We start from the raw sequence: 25,788 nt of genomic DNA, 5'->3' as shown, positions 1-25,788 counted from the left end.
TCGATGTAATAAGTGTGTGATTGCTACTCTGCTATAAATCCTCCGAGTACTGTGTGGTGTCAGCATTACTGATCCAGGGATGACACCAGAGCACAGAGATCAGACTGTTTGAGGTCTGGTTGCTACAAGAGACCATAAGAACTTCGTCTCTGTCACTGAAGAAATTGACTGATCTGTAAGAGATTTCTAATGGCTTCACTCGAAGGGATTGGTAGGTGTAGGATTTTGAGTTGAGCATCACATGGCAATTTTTCCTTAGTATTTCCTCGACCCCCTTTAACAGTACGGTGTTTCCTATGACTCAAGAAAGATAAAAAACAAAACTATGAAAACGAAAGTCTTCAAGCTTCATATTCCTCGCATGAATATCAAGTCTTCACGGACACACCAATTTCTTCACTTTCAAAGTCTTCATGAAAGTCTTTAGAAATACCAAAATATTCAGTCGAAGATGTTCATTTTTAGGGGTTGACTTTTCCTGTAAATATCAAACTCCTCATAGACTTATAGACCTGTGTACACTCACAAACGCATTAGTCCCTTAACCTATAAGTCTTCAATACACAAAAATCACTAAGGGGCACTAGATGCACTTACAATCTCCCCCTTTTTGGTGATTGATGACAATATAGGTTAAGTTTTCAACGGGGATAAACATATGAAGTGTAACTACTGATATTGAGGAATTTGATTGCAAGATATAGAAGAACTCCCCCTGAAGATGTGCATAGTGAGGAATTTGCTTTTGAAGCAATGCACACTTGAATAGTTGAATCATGGAGATCTCCCCCTATATCTTGTAATTCATACACGCATTTAACATATAATATGAAGAATTTGAAATGCATGATGAAATATGGTGCCTGATGAAATTCAGCATGTGTGCAATAATATTTAACGAGGAACAAGCATGCAGAATAGTGCATCAAAAGTATCAGAGCATGATGCATCAAAATTATCAGAGCACCATCGGGTTTAAGATTACAACTCGATCCAATAAAGTTTCAGAAGAACGAGAGTTGTAACTTTAGCAAAAAAATGCCCATATAGTAGACCCGCTTGAAGACTAACTCATATTTCTCCCCCTTTGTCATCGAATGACCAAAAGGATAAAAAATGAGGACTAACGCCCCTGAAGATAATCATGTTGATGAAGGAGCGCCAACATTGTTGGGGTCGTTTGTTGATGTAGGGCCTGCCGCAGTGTCGTCCAAATCTTCATGTTCATCAGTGTCGCATGATGAAGAAAATGAGCTGGCCACCAGAGAAGGAACTTGGACCTTCTTGAATTTCTTCGATGGAGGTGCAGACTAGTCAAAATATTCTTTGAGACCCATGTTCTTCAGATCTTCTTCACCATATAGATGTGACAGGATTGCCCAGGTGCGACCGAAGACTTGATGGAGGTAGTAGTGGTTTTTCTTCACTGCATTGTGTGTGGCAGTCATGTTGTGAAGAAGTGAACCAAACTGACGCTTAACCCATTTGTGATTTCGATCCACCTTCTGGTGAAGACTAAGCAGAAGTTCACGGTCAGTCATCACGCGCGAAGCAGTGGCTTGAGGAGTGGACTTAGGTGCAGTGGCAGAGTCATGTGTGGCAGAGTCAACATTGGTGGAATAAGATGCAGCTTTGCGAAACTGACCATCCAATGGACGAATGCCTTCATCAATTACAGCTGGTGCCTTGCCCTTTCCATCAACTGAGGAATATGTCTGCTTGAGGACTTCAATTGGGGGCAAGTAGCTGAGGTGATTCTGGAAATCAGCTTTGTAGTTGAGTGAAGACCTTGTCCTGAGGAATATCATAATCCAAGGTGCATAAGGCTTCAGCTCAAACGGAGACACTGCAACATTGGCCATAGTCCTCATGAAGAAATCGTGATAATTGACAGGAATGCCATGAATGATGTTGAATACTAGATTCTTCATGATGCCAAAAATTTCCTCATCAGATGAGTCATGGCCTTTGATAGGACTGATTGTCCTCGTAAGAATACGATAGACAGTTCTGGGCACGTACAGCAATTCCATCACGAGGAATTTGGTTCTTAATGCTTGACCTGGCTTCAAAGGTTTCATCAGCACCTGCATATAATGATGTGTGAGCTCATGTTCACTGTAGATGCAGAGAACTTCTTCAAGGGGAGGACTGAGTGGTAGAGTATGAAGTAATTCAGAGGCTGGTGCAGTGTAGTGAGTGTTTTCAGACATCCAGTCCAGCACCCATGAATTCACATCTGCAGCATCTCCGGTGATGTGCAGTGTTGCATAGAATTGAAGAATCAGTTCTTCATTCCAATCGCAGATGTCAGAGCAAAAGTTGAGCAGTCCAGCGTCGTGAAGAACACTGAGGACTGGTGCGAAGCACGGCAGAGATTCCATATCCATGTGAGGAATATGCTCATGGTAGAAAATCTTCTCCTTGTTGAACAACACTGAGGAATAGAAATTGGCTTGACTGGCAGTCCAGAAACACCTCTTCCTAATGTGAGCAGAGTCATATGGGTTGTAATCTTCGAAGAATACGTGCTCGCCGAAGAAATCATCAGCCTTGAACTTTTGCTTGCATGAGAATGGATCCTTTGGCTTCAGCAGAGGAGTGTCTGTGAGTTGCATCACGACCTCAGGAATCTCAATCGCAGGTTCTTTAGGCTGAGGAATTTCTGGTTCCTCCTCAATGGCAGTCTGCGTAGTTGGTTGTTCAGCAGCAGCAGTTTCATCAGCGCTAGTGGCTGGAATTTCCTAATGAAAGATGAAGTGGGATGAGTTTCTTCAGAGCCCATGTGAACAGTTTGTGTGGGGGACTGAGGAATTTGCTGTAGAGGAGTGAACATAGGAGAGTTTGGATGCTGACTTTCCCAGAATTCATCACTGATTACGGGTGTGGAGCAGCTAATGTCCACATCATCATCTTCCATTTCTTCAACGCCAGCCTCTTCAGCTGTGAACTGAGGCACAGGCGAGGAGATGATAGGTGTTGAAGGGATCATATCCACTTCAATTTCTTTATCCAATGGTTCAGACGAAGCAGTAGAAGGAGTTTCTTCATCAGATCCGCTGGGGATCACATATTCTTCATCAAAAGGAACAAGGTCCTTTGATGGCCTGGTTGAGATGGGAACAACATCAATCGGTTTTGCAAATGAGCTTGTCATAGGCTTCATTTTCTTTGGAGCTGAAGAATCTGAAGCAGCTGATGCTTTCCTTTTCTTCACTGTAGCATGCTCTGCAGCCTTGGTCTTCTTCACATCTGATGCAGATGGAAGGGTTGGAGTTGAAGTTGGTGCAGGAGCAGCTGAGGAACCTAGTTGATTTTCTTCAGGCATAACTGATGCAGTTGCCCTGAGTTCTTCAGTTTCTTCAGGCACACCATTAGTGGGTGCCCTGGCAATTTCTTCAGCGGCTGGAATGCAGTCATCAGCCCTGGAACTCACATTATCTTCAGCAGCCTGATTGTCATCAGCGGTGCTGGCATTTTCTTCAGTAGGCTGAGCAGATGCTTCAGCCTGAGGAATTTCTTGTTGCATTGGGGCTGCAACATTGGAAGTGAAGTTATCTGCAAGTTTCACAAAACGAACCTTGGCTCCAAGCCAATCAGCGCGATATGCTTCAAAGTCATCACTGAGTTTCTTAATCTCAGTCTAAGTAGTGACATGTTCTTCAGTTGTCATAGAGACAACGTTTTTCTTCAGATAGCGCTCTTTCTTGTACTGTGCTTTCTTGATCTGCCTGGCCTTCTCAAATTTCCACTTTTCTTCTTGAATGAAGTGGGTCAGCATGTGACTCTGGCCAGGAGTCAGCTTGAAGTCAGACAAGGGAGTGTTGGGGTCCTTGTGCCAATCATCAATGTAGTCGAGGATCAGCTTGGGATCCAAAAGCAGTGGCACCTCTGATCCTTTGGCTCTAGCGGCCCTGACTTGCCTGTCTCTGATGATTTCTACAAGTTCATCATCATTAGCTTCGTCTTCATCAGACGGCACTTGGAAAGCGACTTGCTTCTTTTGAGGACTTGGGCGTGGACCTCGTCCAACAGTGGCCTTTGTCTTCAGTAGTGAGGGGCTAGCTGAGGAACTTGGTGCAACTGAGGAACTAGCTGAGACACCTGAGGCAATGGAGATGTCGACAGTCCTTTGGCAAGAAGCAAGATGCACAGGTGCTGAGGATTTGGTCGGAACAGCTGAAGGCTTTGGCGGAGGAGCTGAGGACTTTGGAGGAACAGGAGCAGCATGAGGAATTGGCTGTGAGGGCTTTGATGATTCTGGCCATGAGGGCATTGCTGAGGAAGCACTTGGCTTGCGCGCAGGCTTCTTTGACATAGCCTTCTTTGGCTTGACAACAAGGACCTCAGCAGAGGCAGCAGCAGAAGAGTCTTCATTGAATTTCCTCACTACTTCTTTGATTTGCTTAGCCAACTTGGTTTGGCGCTTGGCCCATTCATCAGGATAGTCCGCACTGTGCTTGAGGCTGGTGGGATCTGCTATTTGGCTAGGTGCCAATGGAGCTCTTGGGTATGGAGGATTGAGTGCGAATTTCTTCATGTACTTAGGAGTGATATATCTGTACTCCCTCCATTCTCTTGCCCATCTCCTCTCTATCTTTTGAATGTGCACTTTGCGCTCATTCTTGGTTTCCTCCGTAGGTGTGCAGTACCCAGCATATATGTCATCAGGGATTTCAAACGCTGTATTTACCTGAGGCCTCTTTCCTCCCTTCTGTGGCCTTTTACCATCAACTATTTTCTTCATTTGAGGAATTTGAACAATCGAATTCTCTGAAGAAGTATGCAACTTTTCTTCGAGGAACGCTGCAAATGAGTTAAGTTGATGAGAACCTAGTGATTCAGCAGCTGACATGTGTACCTGTGAACAGAGTATAGTTGCGAGGAATTTGGAGAGGTCATATGCGTTGTCAGAAGGTTTTTCAAAATGAACAGGTTTGAGGAATTTGACCAGATGAGTCTTGAAGATTTTCACTAAGCGTTGTTTGTCTTAGGTTCCAGAGTTGTATAGATCGAAGATCCACACAATTGAGGAATCTTGAAGAAAAATGATGCTTAGAGAAACGAATCAAGAACGGATGACTTGTGAGGTGTTCAGTGTGTGAACATATGAAGAAAAACACTTTTGAAGATTTTGTAGATAATCATTCGAATCAACGAGGGCAGTAAAAGTAACTTTTAATTACCCTGGACGAAGAACACGACGAACTGGAGTGAGGAGATGTGAAGTTCGTCTTTGCAGATCTTCCACGCCCTAACTCGGTGGAGGAAGACGGCTACGGCGGCGGCGGAGTGAAGATGTCCGCGGTCGGCGCGAGTACGTCGGCGACGAGGTCGAGGCAGTGAAGCTCTTCCTCCCCGGCGGCGATGAAGTAGCGACGGTGCTAGGGTTTGAGAAGCTTGAGCCGGAGAGAGAGGCCGAGCGGAGTAAAAGAAGTGAAGAGGGGAAGGAGAGGTATTTATAGCCACAGTGAAAAACTGCTCGCCTGAAGAAATTGGACGAGCGTGCCCCTGACCCTTCTCATTCACATGACACGTGTCACCCACGTAGTGAGAGGTGGAGATCGTGTTAGATCGTGGGTGAGTGGATAAGTGTATCATGGGATGCGGAACGGTTTGAGCGGCAAGACCAAAAATTTCGATAAGATAGGTTTTAAAGTTCCGTTCACAATTTCTTCAGCTGACAAGGACACAGTGAAGATTTTGAACGAGTTTCAAATAGAACGCACATGAAGAATTTGTGAACAGATTGGGTTTAGTATAGCATAGAGGGGAAGGGTCCGATCACATTCACTTAGCAGAAAACCAACTTGAAGAAATAGCAATAAGTGAATGCTGTAGAGGACATAAACTCATATATATATATATATATAGCCAATGAAGAAAAACGACGAAACCAGTGAAGACTATGCAAAGTTGAAGAATATGAATAATTTGAGGAATTTCAACTTTTGGTGGTGGCGTGTCCCACCGTATAAGAATGATGATTTCAGACACCGGATACAATTATCGTAGGGTTCTGAGAATCAAATTCTTCGTTAATTTCTTCACACTAAGAGTGTTATTCTACATTGATTGAAGAAAAACGTTTCTTCATGTGTTGCACATCTAAGTCATCAATTTTGCATAAGTGTTAGGATGAGTGTCCTTTTCACAGAACATTCGAAGATTCTAGGATATTTAGCTCACACCGCAACTTGCTAGATCTCTTCTCATCCAAGGGCTTTGTGAAGATATCGGCTAGCTGTTCTTCAGTATTCACATGCTCAATAGAAATGTCGCCCTTCAACACATGATCACGAAGAAAATGATGACGAATCTGAATGTGCTTTGTCTTCGAGTGCTGAACTGGGTTGTGAGCAATATTGATGGCACTCTCATTGTCACAAAAGAGAGGCACATTCTTCATGTTGACGCCGTAGTCCTTGAGAGTTTGCTTCATCCATAGCAATTGGGCATAGCAAGAACCAGCGGCAATGTACTCAGCTTCAGCAGTAGATAGTGATACGCAATTTTGTTTCTTCGAGGACCAACAGACCAAAGATCGTCCGAGGAAATGACATGTACCAGATGTTGACTTGCGATCCACACGATCACCAGCATAGTCAGAGTCAGAATATCCAACAAGATCAAAAGCCGAGCCTTGGGGTACCATAATCCAAGTGTTGGTGTGTGCGCTAGATATCGAAGAATATGCTTCACAGCCTTATGGTGTGATTCCTTCGATGCAGCTTGAAATCGGGCACACATGCAAACACTAAGAATTATATCTGGCCTAGATGCACATAAGTATAATAAGGAACCTATCATGGAGCGGTATACCTTATGATCGAAGTCAATACCATTTTCATCAGTGCACAAATGGCCATTTGTGGGCATAGGAATTTTGACGCCTTTGCAATCTTGCATGCCGAATTTCCTCAGTACATCCTTGAGGTATTTCTCCTGAGATATGAATATGCCATTGTGTTGTTGACGAATTTGAAGACCTAAGAAGAATTTCAACTCTCCCATACTAGACATTTGATATTCTTCACTCATCATATAGGCAAATTCATCACTATAACGTTGGTCAGTACAGCCAAAGATAATATCATCAACATATATTTGGCACACAAACAATTCACCATCATAAGATTTAGTGAGAAGAGTAGGGTCGAGTGAACCGGGTTTGAAGCCTTTCGTCATGAGTAGTTCCTTCAAGGTATCATACCAAGCCCGTGGGGCCTGCTTGAGGCCATAGAGGGCCTTGTTAGTCTGAAGACTTTGTCAGGATTCTTTGGATCTTCAAAACCTGGGGGTTGAGCAACATATACTTCTTCCTCAGGCTTACCATTGAGGAATGCACTTTTCACATCCATTTGATATAAAGTGATATCATGATGGTTAGCATAAGCAAGTAATATGCGAATAGCCTCAAGTCTAGCAATAGGTGCAAAAGTTTCATCGAAATCAATTCCTTCAACCTGTGTGTAGCCTTGAGTCACAAGCCGTGCCTTATTCCTCCCCACAAGGCCATTTTCATCTTGCTTGTTGCGGTAGATACACTTTGTGCCGATGATATTGTGCTTGCGAGGATTTGGACGTTTGACCAGTTCCCAGACATTGTTAAGCTCGAACTGATGTAATTCCTCTTGCATGGCCTGAATCCACTCAGGCTCTAGAAATGCTTCATCTACCTTAGTGGGCTCTGTAATAGAGACAAAAGCATACAGCCCACAAAAGTTAGACAAATGTGAAGCTTTTGAGCGTGTGATAGGACCTGGCGCTTTGATGTCATTGATGATGAGCTGGTTGTCGTTGAAGAATTTGATCAGCGTTTTCTTCAGCACCATTTTCTTCAGCATTTTCTTCAGGTGCATTAGCTCGACGTTCTTCATGTTCTGGAATGAATTCTTCAGCAGATTCTTCAGTAGGAATGACATCCTCAGTAGCCTTGAACTTGATAGTTTCCTCAGGTGCTGGTTCATCTATCACAGTAGGTAGGTGCTCTCTTTGCGAGTAGTTAGTTTCATCAAACCGCACATCTACAGTTTCAACAACTTTGTGAAGAACGTTGTTGAAGACTCTGTAGGTGTGCGAGTCCTTTCCGTAACCAAGCATAAAACCTTCATGTGCTTTCGGTGCAAATTTTGAGTTGTGATGAGGATCTCTAATCCAACATTTAGCACCGAAGACTTTGAAATAACTTACATTGGGTTTCTTATCAGTGAGGAGTTCATAGGCAGTCTTTTTGAAGAATTTGTGAAGATATACTCTGTTGATGATGTGGCACACAGTATCAATTGCCTCAGTCCAGAAACGACAAGGCGTTTTGTATTCATCAAGCATAGTGCGAGCCATCTCAGCAAGAGTCCTTTTCTTTCGCTCCACGACGCCATTCTGCTGAGTGTAAGGAGCAGATAACTCATGAGTAATACCAAGTTCATCAAGATAGTCATCGAGACTAGAATTCTTGATCTCAGTGCCATTGTCACTTCTGATGTGCTTGATCTTCACACCAAAGTTGGTTGAAGCCCTCGAGGAAAATCGTTTGAAGACTTCCTGCACTTCATGTTTGTAAGTAATAAGGTGTACCCATGTGTAGCGAGAATAATCATCAACAATAACAAAGCCATATTGAGATGCTTCATTTGAAATAGCAAAATAATGATTAGGACCAAAGAGATCCATGTGAAGCAATTCAAATGGCGAGTGGTGGTCATGATAGTCTTCGTTGGATGCTTGGCCTTGGTCATCTTCCCCGCTTCACAGGCTCCGCATAGGTGATCCTTGAGGAATTTGACATTCTCGATGCCAATGACATGCTTCTTCTTCGCAAGCGTGTGCAAATTCCTCATGCATGCATGACCAAGTCGTCGATGCCAGAGCCAGCCTTCTGAAGCTTTTGCAAGTAAGCACACGGCTGGTTGTGGTCCTGTAGAGAAATCAACAATATACGGGTCTCCTCTCCTAAAGCCTTCGAAGACTTTGGAATTGTCAGCTTCCATAACCACAACACAACGGTACTTGCCAAAGACAACAACCATATCAAGATCACAAAGCATTGAGACAGACATAAGGTTGTATCCTAAGGACTCAGCAAGCATGAATTTGTCCATGTGTCGATCCTTTGTAATCGCAACCTTACCTAGACCCAATACCCGACTTTTGCCTTTGTCAGCAAAGATGATATGCTTCAGATGCGACGGAGATAATGGAGCATCCATCAATAGATTCTTGTCACCAGTCATGTGGTTTGTACATCCACTATCGAGGACCCACTCAGTGGCTTTGGGTTGATCATCCTGCAGATGAATTAGTGCAGCTTACAAACTCATATACTTCATCAGTGAAGAATATGACATCAATTCATCAGATCAATTTCATCAAGTAAAAGAACTGATAACGCAATATGAGGACGTGAGAAATGAAAGTTCATTTCTTCATGGTTAGCCTGCGTCCTTTCAGGCATGCTCAGGTCTCCAGCAAATTCTTCAGATGATTATGTGCGTCTGGAGACCTGACCCTGCAGAAGAGATTAGTTCTTTTTCTTCACCACCCACATCTGTAGGGGTGGCAAAGAGTTCATCATTCTGCGAGCTCCATACGAGAAGGATGGCATAGAAGCCAGTCCATTTCGTTTCACATAAGAGGGGTTAGAGTAAGCATAAGAGTATGCAGAGAAATTCTTCGAGGACTTATGGACATCATGATTTGAAGAATAATGCATATATCCATAATCCTTAGATCTTCCCTGCGAAATAGACGGGTTAGCACGATGATGTTCATATGAGGACTTTGATCCATATGAAGAATTTGGTCTGTATGAGGAATTCGATCTAGGGTTCCTATTCTTCACAGGTGGTGTCATGATGACATTCACCTGAAGATTTTCAAGACATCTTTTGGGAACCCAGATTTTCTGCATAGGGGAGCCGTTCCTACAGTTAGTGCCAACATATCTCGCAAATACTTCACCATTCTAATTTTTGAATAGCTTATAGTTGGAGTCAATTGACTCATCATCAGAATGAGGAGATTCACATGCAAATCCAGATAATTTAGATGGATCAACTGGAGGTCCCTTTGCAGCAACCCATGTAGTTTTGGGGTACTGCTTAGGCTTCCAATATGTACCATCAGCATTGAGTTTCCTCTCAAAGTCGATACCCTCTTTCCTAGGGTTCCTATTGAGGATCTGCTTTTTAAGCACATCACAAAGAGCCTGATGCCCTTTGAGGCTTTTGTACATTCCTGTTGTGTACAATTCCTTCAGCCCTGCATTGTCAGTGATACTAGCAATGTCCTCAGATGAGGAATTAGTGATAGCAGAGGCATGTGAAGAATTTGAAACATTAGCAGCATTTGAACATTCAGGTGAAGAATTAGCAGATTCACGTTCAATGCACTTCAAGCATGGTGGAACAAATTCTTCGTGAGAAGCGCTGATTTGTTGAGCAAGTAATGAATCGCGCTCCTTCTGAAGATCTTCATAACTTACTCTTAGCTTCTCAAGGTCTTGCTTTCTTTGAAGAAATTCATAGGAAAGCTTCTCATGATCCGATAAGAGAGTGTTATGATGACTTTGAAGTTTGTCAAGCTTGGACTGAAGTCTCTGAAGACTTTCAATCAAAGTTTCAGTGTGATCCATTTCTTCACCCAACATATCATCACCTTTATTTAGCATGTTTTGAACCTTTTCTAAAGCCCTTTGTTGTTTTATAGCAATCTTAGCAAGTTTAGAATAGCTGGGCTTAAGATTTTCATCAGATTCATTCTCACTTGATTCAGAGGAGGTATATTTGAGTACCTTAGCACCCTTTGCCATGAAGCAATAGGTGGGAGTGTAGTCATCATCGCCTTCATCAGCCTTGTTGGTGAGGTCATTTTCTTCAGTGTTGAAGATAGACTTGCTAACGAATGCAGTAGCGAGAGCAAGGCTCGCCACTCCGGATTCGGACTCTTTAGATGACTCCTCTTCCTCATTTTCTTCAGATTCAGCCTCAGAGTCCATTTCCTTGCCAATGAATGCCCTGGCCTTCTTGGAGATGCTCTTCTTGTGATATGAAGGCTTGGAAGATTTTGATGGTGAGGATTTTGTGGATTTCTTCTTTTTCTTCGTATCATCAGAACTGTAATCCTTGTATTTCTTTTCTTTGATTCCTTTTCCCACTAAGGACAATCTTGAATGAAGTGTCCAGGTTTCTTGCATTTGTGACAGAGCCTCTTCTTGTAGTCACTGGATGAGGAATCATTGCTCCTTGAGGATCTTCCAAGGCGACCACGTCTTGAGAACTTTTGGAACTTCTTCACGAGTAGAGCCAGATCATGGCTCAGTTCTTCAGGATCACCAAGGCTGCTACCAGAGTCTTCATCTTCGGACTCAAATACTGTCTTCGCCTTCAGTGCACGGGTTCTGCCATAGCTTGAACCATAGAGATCTCTCTTTTCAGCAAGTTGGAACTCATGAGTATTTAGCCTCTCAAGAATATCAGCGGGATCAAGTGACTTATAATCAGCACATTCTTGTATCATCAATGCCAGAGTGTCAAATGAGGAATCAAGCGATCTCAGTAATTTCTTCACCACCTCATGGTCAGTGATGTCAGTGGCACCAAGTGCTTGAAGCTCATTTGAGATGTCAGTGAGGCGATCGAAGGTTTGTTGAACATTTTCATTGTCGAGTCTTTTGAAGCAGTTGAAGAGATTGCGAAGAACTTCAACTCGAGAGTCACGCTGAGTTGAGACTCCTTCATTCACTTTGGACAACCTGCCACATATGATATTCTTCGCTTGAGAGTCAAGTTGCTTGAATCTCTTCACATCGGCAGCATTCAGAGAAGGTGTGACTGAGGGAACACCATTTTCCACAACATACCAGAGATCGTTATCAATTGCTTCAAGATGCATTCACATCTTATTCTTCCAGTAGGGGTAGTCCGTCCCATCGAAGGTAGGACACCCAACAGAGACCTTGATCATACCTGCGGTTGACATAACTAAAACTCCAGGCGGTTAAACCAAAATCACACAGAACAAGGGAGTACCTTGATCTGATACCAATTGAAAGTGCGTTATATCGACTAGAGGGGGGTGAATAGGCGATTTTTATGAAATTCTTCACTAACGAATTTGCCGGTGAGGAAATTCCTTAGCGAAGAACTACTAGCAGCGGAATAGGTACTCAAAGGTAAACATAACAGAATACAAGCATAGTCATCATGATGAAATGAAGACAGGCACAGAGTAGAGGAAGCGTAATCACAGGATAACACAGGATGAAGACAAACAGACTGAATAAATTGAACTGAGGAAATTGAGAAAGTCTTCAGTCAAAGTCTTCAAACACAGATATGAACAAACACACAGCACAGTTATGAGGAAATGAAAGAGTTGAGGAAATAGAACCAGTAAGCTCGGTGAAGACAATGATTTGGTAGACCAGTTCCAACTGTTGTCTCAGTTGTACGTCTGGTTGGAGCGGCTGAGTATTTAAACTCGAGGACACACAGTCCCGGACACCCAGTCAAGGACACTTAGTCCAAGACACCCAGTCCTCACCGTATTCTCCTTGAACTAAGGTCACACAGACCTCGTCCAATCACTCGTGGTAACTCTTCAGGCGACTTCCAAACCTTCACAAACTTGGTCACTCGGCGATCCACAATTCCTCTTGGATGCTCTAGACCATGATGCCTAATCGTCTGGAAGAAGCACAGTCTTTAAAGGTAACAAGCGTCGGATCCACTCAGGATCAATCTCTTCAGTGATGCTCAATCACTTGGGCTTTGTAGGTATTTGGGTTTTGGGTTTTTGGTTTTTCCTCACTTGATGATTTTCGCTCAAAGTCCTTGGAGGATGGGTTGCTCTCTAATGACAAGTGTCAGTTTCTCTCGGAGCAGCCAACCAACTAGTGGTTGTAGGGGGCGGCAATTTATAGCCTAGGGAGCAGCCCGACATGATAAGACATAAATGCCCTTCAATGATATGACCGTTAGGTGGATAGATATTTTGGGACAGCTGGCGCATAGGACAGCAATGGTCGGAATTTTGAGTAGTAGAATCCTCAGGGCTATCATGTTCCTCACTGTATAGGCAATCCACACCGGCGAATTCCTAACTCCTCAGTCAGGACAAATTCCACAGAGAACAGAAGAACTTCGTCTCTGTCACTGAAGAAATTGACTGATCTGTAAGAGATTTCCAATGGCTTCACTCGAAGGGATTGGTAGGTGTAGGATTTTGAGTTGAGCATCACATGGAAATTTTTCCTTAGTATTTCCTCGACCCCCTTTAACAGTACGGTGTTTCCTATGACTCAAGAAAGAGAAAAAACAAAACTATGAAAACGAAAGTCTTCAAGCTTCATATTCCTCGCATGAATATCAAGTCTTCACGGACACACCAATTTCTTCACTTTCAAAGTCTTCATGAAAGTCTTCAGAAATACCAAAATCTTCAGTGAAGATGTTCATTTTTAGGGGTCGACTTTTCCTGTAAATATCAAAATCCTCATAGACTTATAGACCTGTGTACACTCACAAACGCATTAGTCCCTTAACCTATAAGTCTTCAATGCACCAAAATCACTAAGGGGCACTAGATGCACTTACATGTTCCTAAATATATGCCTATGTAGATATTCCAGCATGGACCACATACAGATGTATATAGATGCATTTTCGAGTGTAGATTCACTCATTTTGCTCCATATGTAGCCTATAGTGGAATCTCTAGAAAGACTTGTATTTAGGAATGGAGGTACGAGGTAGTATCATGTATGATATCTACATATCTAATTTAGCATCCAGTAGTAGAAATCATTGTCTGCGTAAAGGGATTACTAGTCAAAAATCCTAGCAAAGCACGCTGGCAGGCACAGAACAATACAAGAGAGAGAGAGAGAGACACATTTACAAGATCATAGCAATGCCTTGGTCCAGGATCTTGGTTGGCCAAGCTGTTAGATCCACAAGAAACATCGTCCTTGTAGTTTTTGCCAGCTGCATAACAGGTAACAGCGACCTGTTAGTATATTTGATGTACATCGGGCAGATGTTGGACGGGTTTAAAGGTGACAAGTACCTAGGCCGTGGCAGGTGCTTGGCATCTTGCCAGACGGTGGGAATCAGGTTAGAAACGTCAAGGGTGATGACGCTGCGCTGGCTGTCGGGGTCCGCTAAGGAGATCTAGAACCGTGGATTAGGGTGTTTGTGGAGCGGCTCCTGTAGGGTGGACTATGGTGTGGGCAAAGCGGATCTGTGGCCGTCGACGAGGGCGTAGGTGAAGCTGCTCCGGTGGTTCGGTTGAGGATGGTGTCGACGATGCGGATCTGCGGTCATGGACGGGGCGTCAGAAGCTGCTCTAGTAGGTTGGATGAGGGTGCGAGGAATCGGATCTGAGGCCATGGACTTGTGAGTTGGCAAAGCGGCCCCGGTAGGGTTGAAAATGGTATAGGCGAAGCTACTCCGGTGGGGTTGATGATGGTGTCGGCGAAGCGGCTCCGGTAGGGTTGAGGAAGGTGTCGGCGAAGAGGATCAGAGGTCGTTGACGGGGGCGTCGATGGGGCGGCTTCGGGGGGTGGATGAACCGTCTCCGGTGGGGAGTACGAATGAGCCACTGCAGATGCGCTGCTGTTGACGAGAGTACCGGTGAAGCAGATCTTGCGCTGTGGACAAGGCCGGCATTGAATGGGCCGTGGTACACTGGTGGATGAGCAGTCTACTTGTTTCTAGGGAAGGTGAGAGGGTTAGATGCGTCCGCAGAAGCAGATCTGGCGAGGTGGACGTCGTTGGCAGTGAATGGGCTCTGGTACGATGGTGGATGAGCAGTCTAGGGTTTTGAGAGCAAAGGGGAGAAAGGCCTCTGAAGTACGGATGACGTGATGTGAGATGCTCTGGTGCTGTGTAGTCGTTTTTGCGGGAGGGGAGAGGAAATGGAGGTGCCATGTAGTGGGGGAACCGGAAGTTACCAAAGCAGCCCCGACCTATTATGTAGATGAGGGAAGTATTTTAACTGTTGGTTTCCATGCACCTAGGAAAAAAGGGGAATTTCGCATGCTAAAGACTAAGGTGGCGGAAATTTTAGAAGGAGGCGGGAGATTTTGCCGCCCGCGGGATCGTTCATATCCAGTTTCAACTAATTTTGTACCGTGCTAGCGGGAAGGTCATGCGAGCCTGTGTACACGGGGCACGCGTCAGGAGTTAATAACTGGTGTGAAGTCCACCCCAGAGAAAAGACAATAACTCGGGATGATGCGCCGATAACTTGGACGTTCACATGGGCGCGGCCAATCGTACGGGTGTAGTGGCGCGTTCACAAAAAAGGGATCAAACGCTCAGCCTATGTATTTCTCGTGTAAATAGATAATTTAGTGCAATTGGTTATTTACTTTAAACATAATGCATTGACGTGTCAGTGTAGAGGCGCACAAAAAGAAATGGATATTGTAGTCCGCTACTTAAAAGTGTTACCTCATATGATTACATAGCCTCCATTTCATAAATTGTGTACCCGTTGAATTCATATATGAATATTACATATATTACTTCATAATAGAACCTTAAATCATCCAAGACTAATGATTTTGAATGCAAGAGTAACAATGGTGCATGTACATGATAGTTACATTGGTTATTTGAAGAAACATCACTGTAACTTTGGCATGCACAACTGAAAAGGTTTATTTAAATAGAAAAAAATGTGATATGTGAGTGTCCAATCTTTATAGCGATGAATCGATATTGTACCTTTGGCCACAATACGAAGTAGATATTGGTTTATGTTCAAGCGATGCACATCCACGATCACTAGATAGTGATACATGAATGAATTGCGCAATCTCTCTCACACGCGTACATATCTCATTTCCCTATGGGCATTAGAATCACACACGCGCACTTCGTGTATTTCTCTCCCTCCGTCAAGGTTAGAATTTGTCTTTTTACCCTGTCCTACAAGTCTCTCACACAGAAACACACACGCTCTCTCTGTCGAACACGCCCACCCCTTTAATTCCGCCCACCCACAGCCAGTAATGTCTCAAAGTATAATAATGTCACTCAAGTTCCGGAAACATATGAATACATACAATGGGATTCCATCAGAGCACCTTTTGTTTTGAGATTTCTCTCTCTCCCTCTCTCTCTCTCACACACACGCGCGCGCGCACACACACACACATTGTTTCTCGCTTCGTTTTTTTGTCACTTGCATGCACACAATTTTGTTTATCTTCGTGGTCCTTTAAGTATGCCTCGCACAAATGCTATCTACCTATCCCTTAATATAGCGAGATATGTGTCACACAAAGTCCTTCTCCCTACTAGCAAGATGCCCATGCGTTGCACCGAACATCAAGATGCATTTGTATGAGTAGTTTATCTTGTGGGAGAAAAGGATGAATGAGGGAATTCCTTATTTGCAAATGCGAGAGGAGTGTGGGTATCTTTTTGCAAAATTTCCACAGTTTCCTTCCTACCCGTTGGGTATAAATCGGATGGCCTATATTGCAGGATGGCAGGAACACCATCATCACCAACTCTGCTTTTTATAAAAGTAGGGAAATGTAAGTGTCACTGCCCCCCCCCCAACACACACACCCACACCCACACAACCACACACACACACTTCCCAACACCGAAGGAGTAGGGTGATACCTCGATCTTGATACTAATCTATCGACCGGCTTCTCTCTCAAACACACACACACACGTGCACACACACTAACCGACACCGAATGAGTAGGGCGGCACCTCGATCTTGATAGTAATCTATCTACTCCTCTTTCAAACACACACACACACACATACACACACTCGCTAGTTGTGCCTCTATGCCTACAGCGCACACTCTCGATACGTCTTTCTCTCCCTCCCCCTCCCCCCACCCCAACAATGACAGTAGAAGGGTGAAAACTCAATCTAATCGTAATCTGTCAATTGGTTTCTCTCTCGAACATTGTGTCTCTTTGCCTCTCTCAGTAGCCCCCTCGATATGTAGACTTCTCGTGCGCACAGCTGTACTGACGATGACGCTGAACCCAGTGTGCCTTGTTTTTACCGGCCTCGTGTGATAGTTTTCACCTTGTTTTCTGTTAATTAACAAGGCAACCTTTTCTTTGTTACTACTAGTGAATCTGAAATCATTCGGGGCAGAGATAAAATATATCACTTCAACCCAATTATCGCAGTAATCATTTTAAAAGAAACTAGCTAGATGCCCGCGCGTCGCACGAAACATGAAGATGCATTTGTATGAGTAGTTTATCTTGTGACAGAAAAGGATGAACGAGGGAAGGCCATATTTGCGAACGTGGAGAGGGTGTCGGTATATTTTTGCAAAATTGCCATAGTTTTCTTCCTATCCGTTAGATATAAATCCGACGGCCTATATTGCAAGATGGCACGCACACCATCATCACCAACTCTGTTTTCTACTCCCTCCGTTCCTAAATATTTGTCTTTTTAGAGATTTCAACAAGTGACTACATATGGAGCAAAATGAGTGAATCTACACTCTAAAATATGTCTACATACACATCCATATGTGGTAGTCCATTTGAAATCTGAAAAAGACAAATATTTAGGAATGGATGGAGTATAACAGTAGACATGGAGATATATCTCCAGCATGGTCTCCAACAAAAATGTGCTGGACTGGTTAGCGCCGGATGCTCGCAACGCGACGACATGAGTTTGAATTATGTCTTTAACTTCAGATTTTTATATTATATATTACTTATTTAATATATACTTCTTTCGCTATTGTACTGACAGTGGAACCCACAGAGTACTTAGAATACAAGATTAAGGATGGACTTGTTTCTTTTTAACTTTCTGTACGAAGCTGTAACCACCCTGCAAGTCACGTGTACACTGTACATGCAATTAACTTTTTATAGAGGGACAATCATACATGCAATTAACTCAAATGGATTGGATTTCACTCTATTATTTCCAGCATAAGAGCATCTCCAACGGCAGCCGACAAATTTCCTCCCGCTTCCTTCTGCAGAGGATGACATCAAACACCAGCGGCATATATTTTCACAACTCTAACCAACATGATGAAATTCGTGCAAACACAAACTGATTTCATATAAGCATGAAGGATTTCGTATAAAAAAGCCGGATCTTCATATAAACATGATGGATTTCATTACATTTACATGAACTAAGCGATGCCAATCTGGCTCTCTTGGTATAACTAATACTCCCTCCATCCGGAAATACTTGTCCTAGAAATGGATGTATCTAGACTTATTTTAGTTATAGATACATAGTACAATTTATCCATTCTTAGAATAAAAATTTCCCGCCAGCTGGAGAGGGAGTACATAATCTAAATGGCCGCCCCCGGATCCCTTTGTCTTCCTCATGTCCGGCAGACACTTTGTCGGGTCGACGAAGGTCCTCGGAAGAGACAAAGAAACAAAGAAACCACCTGAATGCACAGTCGTCGCCTCGGCGGTGGCCTTCATGGGACCCAAGTGGCGGCAGCCTCCCATGTTCTACTTCTCCTCGATGATGGAGGCGGACACGGAGAAGCTGGCCACTGACTTGTCTCTCTCCATGCACCCGGCTTCTGTCTCTGCGTGCATGGCGCTGCCGCAGGCACGGGAGGCGTGCCCTCAAACACGGGAGGCGCGGCACCATAGACACTGGTGGCACAGTACGACGTGGCAATGATGACGCCTGTACCGGTGTGCTCGCCGCCGTGCCGGCGTGGAGCAACTCGCTAATCCTCATCTAGCTGAACTGGAGCGGCGAGTTGCTGAACCACGCGCCTGCTTGGGGCGGCAACTGGTTCCGTTGGGCCAAGCGAAGTTGGTGAAGCACTGAGCGGCCTCGCCCATATCCGGAGGGCCCGGCAGGCCACCCAGCAGTGTAATATGCCGGAGAACGGCTCCTCGGAAGCCATTGGAAGAGTGGAGAAAATGGTGAAGGAGGAGATGGGGGAGCGGCGGAGGGGTGCGATTCTTGCCCGTTGTCTGTCTGGCCTTGTGCAAATAGAGGGCGGACGGTAAGAGCTTGGCCAGCGTCTGGCCTAGTTTAAACTGAGGGCAGACGGGAGGAGCTCGGCCGGTGTTGCATTTAATTCCGGCTCGCTCATGAACGGACTTGTGGCCGGAGTAGGCTTCTCGGTTTGCATGCGGGTTTAACGGAGGGATTTGCTGGAGGCGAGGAGGTGTGTTCAGCCGGGCGTGCAGCAGGCGGCGCAGTACTATTCGATTTGACAGCGGGCGGCGCAGTTCCCGATACGGCTTTAATGCAGACGAGGGAGGGAGTAGCGGTTCCCGAAATGTTGAACGACCAATGCATCCTCCTTCAATTAATGCATGAGGGAAGTAATGGGAGGAAGACCGGGAAAAGAGGCTGCACTATGTGAATGCAACGCAGTTTGCCCTCATATAAAGGCACCCCTCCATTCCAATGCATCTACCACATCGTACGCACCTAAGCATTTGCCTAAGCACCTACACTAAGCGCAAAAGAGCTCACTCCAGACCCATGGCGACGATGCGCGTGAGAGGCCAGCAGCTGTGCCAGATGGTCCACGACGTCGGCCTATGGCATGGCACCGAGGATCGTCTCCAGACGGTGTTGGAGACCGGCTGGTGGATGGCCGCCGTCGATGTCAACTACGACTCTTAGTTGGACCAGATGATCATTGCCACCACCAACAAGTTCAGCATCCTTAAGAAGCTCGCGGACGACATCGCCGTACTCCTCCAGCCCATGCGCCCGGGCTCCTCATTGCCTGCCACCCTAATCGGCCTCCATGTCCGGAACCTCTTTCAAGCACTGGTGGCCCTGCGACTGCCCGCCGACGCCACAAAGAATGTCCACCTGGAGGTCGCGCTCACCGCGAGGCGCCTCGCCCTACAAGAATTCGTCGACCAACACATCCACGTGTACGAGCAAATCATGTACATAGGTATCTACAAGGCCAGTGAGAATGCTATGACGTTGGCCTTCCTCAACCGACTGGAAGCCTTGGATGCCTTTGCTGAGAAGCACTCGACATCGCCACAAAAGCCGCCGCTCCTTAGCCGCCGGTCGGTGGCCCGGCGCACTAAGTTGAGGAGGAGGAGGTTGTACGTTGATGGATGCATCTTTCTTCTTGCCTTTTGTAACCACCAGTGCAATCGCATCATCATCGTGGCCTTAATTCTTATTGTGCTGTTGCATTCTCGTTCCAGTCAATACAGACATGTGCGATCCCTTTGCTTAATTATATGCATCACTGTAACTAGTACTCCATCCGTCAATTTATAAGTTGTTCTTACCTTTTCCATCAACTTCGTGCAACATGCGGGCATCTTGCTAGAAACACTGGAACATGTCGGACCGCGTGTGACCAAACCAACGATGCACCAACCTAGCTACTACGTACCCTGCTTATCTGGCGGAAATAGCCCCGCCCTAGCGTTTCCAATCGTTATTTCTATCTATCGATCGTGCTAAGGTGCAAAACCAAAATGTTACAATTCATACATGTTTGTCTACTCCTACTCCTATAAAAGACTCAGTTGGTGATGGTGGTGTGTCTGCCATCTGTCGTTTCTGACCATTAGATCTGCATCTAACGGCTGTGAGGTAAGTTGTGGCATTTTTGCAACAATAGCCCACTTCTCTGCTCCAATTTGCAGAAAACCCCTTATTATCTTGAAAGCAACCACATCCCTCCCTCACCTCATCAAAACAGCCTGAGAAATATATTTTGAGTGAAAAGTAATCCCTCTATTCCTAAATATTTGTCTTTCTAGAGATTTCAATAAGTGGCTACATACGGAGCAAAATGAGTGAATCTACACTTCAAAATATGTCTATATAATCTGTATGTGATAGTCCATTCGAAATCTCTAAAAAGACAAATATTTAGGAACGGAGGGAGTAATATATTAGGAGTATATCAAAACAAAAGTGATTTCTTTCAAGTTTGTGAACAAGTACTACTATTATACTACTTTGGATCCGTCGCAACACACGGGCACATTGCTAGTAAAAGGAAAAGGCTTGCCGCGTTTGCGTCGCACTCCCCCCCCCCCACACGCCCGGGAATCGGGAGTACTCCACGGCCCGTCTGGCACGACACATAGCTTAGGGAAGGCGTGTTGCCTAGCATTTTCACTTTCATGTGGGACCACCGTTGAGCAAACCGACTATTGGCAAACCGCACCCCGCCCGCCGCCGGGATGGAAAACATAAATGAGGGGAAGATCTAGCTATAGCACGGAAGCCAAGAAATTTGGTGTTAGATGGGGCTCATTGATAGAGTAGGAGCATTCCGTACTACTCTACTCCTACTAGTACCAAGTTTGTAGTACTATACAACTAGTACTAGCACTATACAACTAGTAGGTACGTGCACGACACAACATCATAGGAACAAAAAATGGGAAGATCTTGTTTTGGGTGATTTATCTTTTTTTTAGTCAACGTAGTATGAATAATATGATGTGGGGGGCACCCATGAAGCTTATGTGGCTTGGTTGCATGGCTACGAAAGGTTAGAGAAAAATAAATAGATAATGTGTTTAGAGTGCACTCCACTAAACAGATATACTTTGGATCCATTGCAGCGGGCCGGCACATCTATATCTATACCCCCTATATAGTGTGAATAACTTTGAAACATGGTCGTTGGACGAAGACAATCCGCCGGTACAAAGATGGCAAATCCGAGCACTACTGGCCGTTGGATATCATCTACATTCCACCAGATTCTACCACATTTAGAATCTAGAAGACTCCATGGTTGAACTTCATTCATGACTAACTTTGCCACAACTAAGCTTAAGCAAAGTGTGTCTGCCACAAAAAATGTGGCTAACAAAATGGCCACCACAAGTGTGGCAAGATTTGGCAAGAAGTTGAGTCTATGACATGTGGACCATTTAGCTAGAAAAGTGTGGCAAGCCACAAGTGTAGCAATGAACCAAACACATGCCTGGTGTGTTTGGTAGGGTGTATGAAGGGTGCATGATCCCAAGAGTTCCCTTCTCGACCCACTTTTGGGTGTTTGGTAGAGTGTATGGAGGGTGCATGAGTCCACACTAGATTAGCACAAATACACTAGAAGCATGCATGAACAGAGCATACATGAAGAGGGGTGTTGAGTTGAGCATGCATGAAGAGGGAACAACTATGTTGAGACGAGAACGCAACCAAACACACTTGTGGCATGCCTAAGCTTAGGCGTGGCAACCTTAGGCTGCAAACAAAACCATAACTTTGAAAGTTGGTCGTTGGATGAAGCCAATCCTAAGGTACAAAGATGGCAAATCCGAGCACTACTGGCCGTTGGATATCATCTACATTCCACCAGATTTTGCCACATGTAGAATCTAGAAGACTCCACATGTAGAAGCATAATGCACAAACCACCAGAATCTCATGCGTGCAATGCACGTGTACCTTACTACTAGTTGGTAGTAGTAAGAAACAAATTCTGGGTTTGGCACGAGCTCGTACTGCGGGAGCACCACAAGGCATGCCGCAGGAGTTACATTTCCCTCTTGGGGCCCATGGGACCGAACTTCAGTGGCTTAGTGACTGGCCTATGAGCCAATGACATGCGGACCTTAAATGCATCTGGCCCACATGTCATTCTCATGGTGGTGGTGTGGTTTGCGACTCACTCATTCGAGATGAACCGACCAGTGGTGGCGTGGCCGTGGCGAGGGTGCCACAGCTGGGCGTCAGGGCGTTACGAGGTGTAGATGGCCACACCGGCCAGTACTACCTGTAGTACAGAAGTACTCCAGCTGAGGATTGATGCCCGGGACGAAATGTGTCACAACCGCTGGATGGAAATTCGATGGTGCGGGAGTACAGATCGGAGCACAACAGTGGAGCAGGCAAACCGCGTCCAATCGGGTGTGGCTGTGGTAGAAAGTTGATGGTCGCCGTAGTTCAGCTGGCCCGCATGTCATGCACACAAAGGCAGAGGAGCGGTGGGGCCGAGAGGGATGAGGCACACATCGGGGGGATGAGGATCCCCTGACGTGAACAATCCTACCATTCTATCACTGACATGTGGGACCCGCAAGTGTGGGTGCCACCAGTCAGCGAAGGAAAGCCAGGGTAAGGCAGTGATAGCGACGTCAGAGGATCCATGTCCACGTTGGGGGACGTCGTGCTTACAGGTAGGGTTGGAGCGACGTCGTGGGAATTGCCTGTGGGTGTGGCAGTGGTAGAAACAAGAAACGTGATGGTCATCGTGGTTCAACTTCCATGGATAAGATGTCATGTATGCTGACACATGTATATCAAAACTAGAGTGTTTATATTTCAAGCACGTGAACAAGTATTATTCTACTACTTTGGATCCATTGCAACGCACGGGCCAGCACATTGGTAGTAGTAGTGTCTATCTCTATCTCTAGAGGCCTTCCCTTGTTCATCCTTTTCTCTCACAATATAAACGACTCATACAAATGCATCTTGTTGTTCCGTGGTGACAAACTAGGGGACTTGTTTCGTATGGGACACATCCTACGATATACTCCCTCTCTCCCAGTTTATTTGTTTTGAATCTTTTCGTTTTATAAGTTTCAAATTCAAATTTAGAGGGGCAGTGGGGCCTAGAGGGGTGAGCCGCAGGTCGGGGGACGTGTGGTGTCATGGGTTCATGCGGCGTCGCGGGAATCACGTGTGGCTATGGTAGAAACTTGATGCTCGCCGCATTTAAGGTGGCCCACATGTCATGCACACAAAAGGCAGAGGGGCAGTTCCGCCAAGAGGGGTGAGGCGCACTTCGGGGGATGTGGTGCCCTGGGTTGGAGCGGCGTCATGGGAATCACGAGTGGTAGTGGATGAAACGTGATGGTCGCCGTAGTTGAACTTCCATGGACAAGCTGTCATGTCTACGGACACATGCATTGCATATCATTCACTGGAAGGAGTAGTAGAGAAAGCTAGGCGGATAAATAGTTCCTTATAGTCAAGAGGACCCACGCTACTACTTGTTCCAAAGACATGCACACCATCGAAATAGTCCATCTATATCAATATACATAGAGAGGGAGTATTTTTTTACAAGAGAGGAAATAGTTCATCCATCCATAATGCCCTGCTGCTGGTGCAGCATCTTCTTCTTCTTCTTCTTCTTCTTTTTCTCAATTTCTATGGGAGACGGCTTCACAACAAGCTCTCTGGACCATGCAGCTATCTCGAAACTCACACAGGCATCGAGGGCAGCATATTTTATCCGCTCGTACGTCACGGGATAATTCTCCCATCCAGACGACCTTAATGCCAGCACCTCGTCACCCTTCTGAAGATTTGTTCCGAGCACAAAATTTCCTACATCGAATAGGGATGGTGTCGGTTTATCACAATCTTCTACAGGATTTTTTATTCTGCTTTGTAGGTCAGCGAGGCTTTCCAAATCAAGGTTGTATGGCTCCAACTTCTGTTTGTCCCCTGCGATGGCTGCCCCACAGAAGTATATATCCTCCTGAGACAAGAAATCGTGAAGCTCACCTGGTATGGAGGGCGCGTGTATGATGTGGTACACCAAAACATCATCTTTGAGGCACAACTGAAGGACAGCGGCACATTGGATCTTCCCAGTGGCACACTCCGTGTACTTTGCGTCGAGACCGATGACATTCATCTCCACCTTTTGGAGGGAGTTGGATACATTGTTGATCCACTTCCGAACAACCCTTGGGTGGTCGGTGACTATGGCAACTATGCTCAACGAGCCTTCGACGAGGACATGTTGGACGCTAAAAACCTGCATCTCGATCTCTTTCGCCATTTGGAACCGCTAGACCGGAGGGCTATGGTTTGGAGAATTAGGATTAGATGGCTAGTGAGGGAGTCCTGGATTAGGGGGTCTCCGGACAGCCGGACTATATCCTTTGGCCGGACTGTTGGACTGTGAAGATACAAGATTGAAGACTTCGTCCCGTATCCGGATGGGACTTTCCTTAGCGTGGAAGGCAAGCTTGGCTATTCGGATATGTAGATCTCCTCCCTTGTAACCAACTCTGTGTAACCCTAGCCCCCTGCGGTGTCTATATAAACCGGAGGGTTTAGTCTGTAGGACAACAGACAATCATACCATAGGCTAGCTTCTAGGGTTTAGCCTCTACGATCTCATGGTAGATCAACTCTTGTAATACTCATATCATCAAGATCAATCAAGCAGGACGTAGGGTATTACCTCCACCAAGAGGGCCCGCACCTGGGTAAACATCGTGTCCCCTGCCTCCTGTTACCATCTGCCTTAGACGCATAGTTCGGGACCCCCTACCCGAGATCCGCCGGTTTTGACACCGACATTGGTGCTTTCATTGAGAGTTCCACTATGTCGTCATCATAGGGAGGGATGGCTCGTCTCGTTGTTAAGGACAACATCACCTCTGGGGGAGCCCTGGCTGTAGGGCAAAATCTCCGACTAGGCAGCTTCGTCATGATCGCCCGCTCGGCCGCTGCGCCGAGGATGACTTCTCGGGTCATTGAAAATAGCCTCCACATCGGCTCGAAATTCACCGAGCAGATGGATCCAATGGAGCTCTCCTCTTTGAACGAGCTCTTGGATCGCATCGCCGCTTTGGAAGTCGCTACGGACTATGATCGGATTGGGCTTAAACCCAACAAAGGGAGATTAACTCTCCACCGGCCACCCATCAGATAGCGGTGGTGGAGGAGCAATGCGGCGATTCTCCCTCTATCCTAAGGACGAACTATGTCCGGATTCCCGAGCAGTTCTAGCCAGATACCCGCCAACGGGAGGACATCGCCCTAACTCTGAACCTAGAATCAGGCTGCATACCGAACATGCGGGGCA

This window comes from Triticum urartu, chromosome 7A, assembly GCF_056163025.1.
Source record: "Triticum urartu cultivar PI428250 chromosome 7A, HENAU_Tu73, whole genome shotgun sequence".
NCBI classification, from domain to species: Eukaryota; Viridiplantae; Streptophyta; class Magnoliopsida; order Poales; family Poaceae; genus Triticum; species Triticum urartu.
Note: the sequence above shows the minus strand (reverse complement) of the source record.